We start from the raw sequence: 4,533 nt of genomic DNA on the forward strand, positions 1-4,533 counted from the left end.
TTCTACTTCAAAACAGTTTTATAGTCATTGTTGCTTGCCATGTTGTTTTTTTAGAAGATTACGAATAATTTATTCTAAAAAGAAATACTACCTCTGGCACATTTCATTATAAGCTGCAAGGAGATTTAGCGTACACTAGGAGAGTGCTTGTTTTCGAGGGATATACGTAATATTCTGTACTTAATAGTTTCTGCCAGCTACAATGACTTTCCTAACTGTTTTGTCGTCATAATCTTGCTCGATTATCGGATACGGCGGTAAGTTGCTGATTGAGACGGGCACTCGGGGAGGTTTCATACGACGCCGCTTCACTTCCTTTTTCGCCACCTCGAGTGCGAACTCGAGAATGATGAGTCGCTCCCGCTGGACGAGATCTCACTTCCCTTCAGCGGGAGCCCCTGCTCAACCGCGGTAGTGTTCAGTGGGAGCGCCAACTGCGCGGCCATCGGCTTAATTAACAGGAGCCCCTGCTCGACCGCCATCTCGTTAGTCTGCGAGAGCCCCTGCTCGACCGCCATCTCATTCGTCTGCGGGGGCCCCTGCTCGACCGCCATCTCATTCGTCTGCGGGAGCCCCTGCTCGACCGCCAGTTGGTCTTCATCCCCGCGTCGCTGCGGGGATTTGTCAGCTAACAGCTCTGCGCAAGCCGTGCAGAGAGGGCCATCGCTCACTCTGTGCACAACGTGCGTCGTGGATGACTGGTCCACGACGGTGACGTGGGGCCAATCCTTCTGGGCGACCAGGAGGTGCGTGAACACCTCGCTCACATCATAATCACTGCGCCGCTTGACCGATCGGGCCAACCAGTCAATCTCTGGTTGATAGCGCGTCAACCACGGCATACCCAGGATGCAGTCAAAGGCGTAGTTCATCTCAATGACGAGAAAGCCGTCGTTGCGTCGGAAACCGTCGAACGTCTACGGAAGTGCAATCTCGCGCCGCGCAACGCGGCGTGATTTTCCATCGGCCAACTTGACAGCGACCTCCTCTGTACCTTTGCGGACAGTGATGTCCGACGGGAGTACCGACAAGCACGACGCGCGGAAGAAGTTGCTGGTCGCTCCTGAATCAAGGAGTGCTCGCAGTGGTCGCTGGGCACCAGCGACGGGGAAGACTGACAATGATCAATCTTGAATCGCTCGGCGTGGGGGTGTCATGAAAGTGTGCATGCAGCACAGGAGGGCTAGGAGGTTGGGTTACCACCGGGGGACCAGGACCTCCATTCCAGCCAGTAGGGCGCCCCGCACCTACTGACCCCTGACCGTTTTTTTTTGGGTTGGGTCCAAAATCTCCGGGGTTCGCGCATCGCAAATGTGTAAGACACTGTTAGCTGGCGCGCGGTACTCTGCCGCGCGATGACCGACCTTCCGGCAGCGGAAGCAGGTGAGAGAACGACTGTTCCGAGCACCTCACCGACGCGCTACATGACGCTGGCGATCGCTCGTCGTATCGATAGCGTCGATGTCCATGGGCTCGAGCGCAGAATCCCGAGCTGAAGCAGGTAGCGCGTGAGCGTATGACGCCGCAACCACGTAGTCCTCGCGTAGGGCGAGGGCGAATGCCTCTTCGAGCGTAGAGGGGTCCGATCTTGTAAGGAAGTAGCGCGTCATGCCTTCGCACATACCGAACACGAACACATGAACCTGAGAGGCCATATCGATCAGCTTAGACACGATACACGACGCGAGGTGGCGTGTCTATTGGACGTAGTCGCGCATAGTCATCGTGCCTTGCCGAAGGGCGAAGAGGGCTGTCCGAATTCGGGATTCATCTTGCGGCGGCTCGAAGGTCAAGGGTATCCAGAGTGGGGGACGGGTTGGGGTCGACGACCAACTTGCTGAGGGCCTATTACTTAGATTTATCCAGACAGCCGCGAGGGGGGGAAGTGGACCTTCGCGGAAGGCGCCTCGATCAACCTCTAGGCGATGGCGGTGTCGATCTCTCGAAACCAGCGATTCAGCGGAAGTCGATCTTCTCCGGCACCGGAGTAGGTGGACGTCTCTAGCTTCACGACGTCATCTGTGGAGATACGCGAGGGAGTTGACACTCGCCGATTCGCATCGGTGAGCTCGCGTTCCATTAATCCTTGTGCCGCAACGCGCTGCTCGTCGGGTGTCGCTGAGCGCAGCAGCGACGTGACGACGGCTTCTCCGGACACCGCCGCGAGGCGGTGGAGAGCTTCCCACTCGATCCGAGTGAGATGGGGGAAAGCAGCGTGGTCGAGGTCTTGGCTCATGTCGAACTTGGTCGTTACGCATGTCGATGCCGAGCCCGTGAGTTCTGACCAGCCAAAAAAACGGTCAGGGTCAGTAGGTGCGGGGCGCCCTACTGGCTGTAATGGAGGTCCTGGTCCCCCGGTGGCAACCCAACCTCCTAGCCCTCCTGTGCTGCATGCACACTTTCATGACACCATCACGCCGAGCGATTCAAGATTGATCATTGTCAGTCTTCACGTCGCTGGTGCCCGGCGACCACTGCGAGTACTCCTTGATTCAGGAGTGACCAGCAACTTCTTCCGCGCGTCGTGCTTGTCGGTACTCCCGTCGAACATCACTGTCCGCAAAGGTACAGAGGAGGTCGCTGTCAAGTTGGCCGATGGGAAATCACGCCGCGTTGCGCGGCGCGAGATTGCACTTCCGTAGACGTTCGACGGTTTCCGACGCAACGACGGCTTTCTCGTCATTGAGATGAATTACGCGTTCGACTGTATCCTGGGTATGCCGGGGTTGACGCGCTATCAACCTGAGATTGACTGGTTGGCCCGGTCGGTCAAGCGTCGCAGTGATTATGATGTGAGCGAGGTGTTCACGCACCTCCTGGTCGACCAGAAGGATCGGCCTCACGTCACCGTCGTGGACCGGTCATCCACGACGCACGCTGTGCACAGAGTGAGCGATGGCCCTCTATGCACGGCTTGCGCAGTGCTGTTAGCTGACGAATCCCCGCAGCGACGCGGGGATGAAGACCAACTGGCGGTCGAGCAGGGGCTCCCGCACATGTACGAGACGGCGGTCGAGCAGGCGCTCCCGCAGACGAATGAGATGGCGGTCGAGCAGGGGCTCTCGCAGACGAACAAAATGGCGGTCGAGCAGGGGCTCCTGTTAATTAAGCCGATGGCCGCGCAGTTGGCGCTCCCACTGAACACTACCGCGGTCGAGCAGGGGCTTCCGCTGAAGGGAAGTGAGATCTCGTCCAGCGGGAGCGACTCATCATTCTCGAGTTCGCACTCAGGTGGCGAAAAAGGAAGTGAAGCGGCGTCGGCTGAAACCTCGCCGAGAGCCCGTACCAAGTGACAGCTCACCGACGGAGTCGGTCTGCGTGCTTGAGTATGTGGAAGGTTCTTCCGGTCGCCGACGAACGCTCGAGCTTGCAACCGCACCTCGAGAGACGCAGTCGATCACTCGACATCCAGGTCTCTCCTAGAAGAACTTCCTTCGTGGCCTCAAGGACGATGAAATCGAACAGGTCTGCCTGGCCACCGACGCCGATTCGGCGTCGCTCGAAGTGAATGCTGTCAGTGACGACGACACTTCCTCGCGCCCAAAGAGCGCCGAGCCGAAGTCGGTCCGCGAGGAGCGCTTCGCAGCGCAATATAAGGAAGCGCTACGCGAATCCGGCAATCCAGTCTTCGAGGCCGTCCGCAAATATGAAGATGTCTTTCCGGATAAGATCCCAGCTGAGTTACCAGCTAACCGAGGAGTTCGCGACGAGATCGATCTCGTGCCTGGATCAAAGTATTGTGTGACGCGGCAGTAGCCGCTCCCGCGATATCAGGTCCAAGCTATCGATGACTTCTTCGAGAGCCGCCGCAAGGCGGGTCATGTGCGCGAGAGCACATCCCCGCACTCCAGTCCGACCTTCTGTGTGAAGAAAGCCACGCGTGGATGGCGCATCGTCCATGCCTTCAATAAGCTGAACGACGCTACAATCCCTGCCCAGACGCCGATTCCTCGGAAGGGCATGGTGCTCGACGCAATGTCGGGTAGTGAGGTCTTCAGCGCCATCGATTTGACCGATGGGTTCTACCAAATCCTCATGCGGCTGAGCGACATACCGCTCACAGCGTTTAGCACTCCCAGTGGTAGCTCTGGGAGTTGCTTGTTATGCCACAAGGCTTGAAGAATGCATTCGCTACGCTCTATCGCATGACATTCCATGTGCTGTGCCCGCTCCGCGATCTCGTACCGAGTTATTATGACAACTTCTTCATACACAGTCGCGCTGAGGGAGGCCTCAGCGTGCTCGAATTCCACTTGAAGCATCTGCCTCTTGCACACATTTTATTACTGTACTACATTTATCTTGTCACGTTGAGGCTTCGAGTTGCTTTCACAAGTTGCCGATGACGTTGCTGCAATGTGAGGAAACGATTGCGTCGCATTTCGGCGGCAACAAGTTCCAGTCGAGTTTCCAGTCGCTGGTGCGCAACTTCAGGGCTCGTCCGGAAGTTTTTCCAGCGTTGCAAAGCCATAAGCTGTTTGCCGTATCGCCAGTGAAGCAACACGCTGCTTGGCAACAGCGGTAGGGTTTTGG

This window comes from Phytophthora infestans, genomic scaffold (assembly GCF_000142945.1).
Source record: "Phytophthora infestans T30-4 supercont1.127 genomic scaffold, whole genome shotgun sequence".
In the NCBI taxonomy this organism is placed as follows: domain Eukaryota; phylum Oomycota; class Peronosporomycetes; order Peronosporales; family Peronosporaceae; genus Phytophthora; species Phytophthora infestans.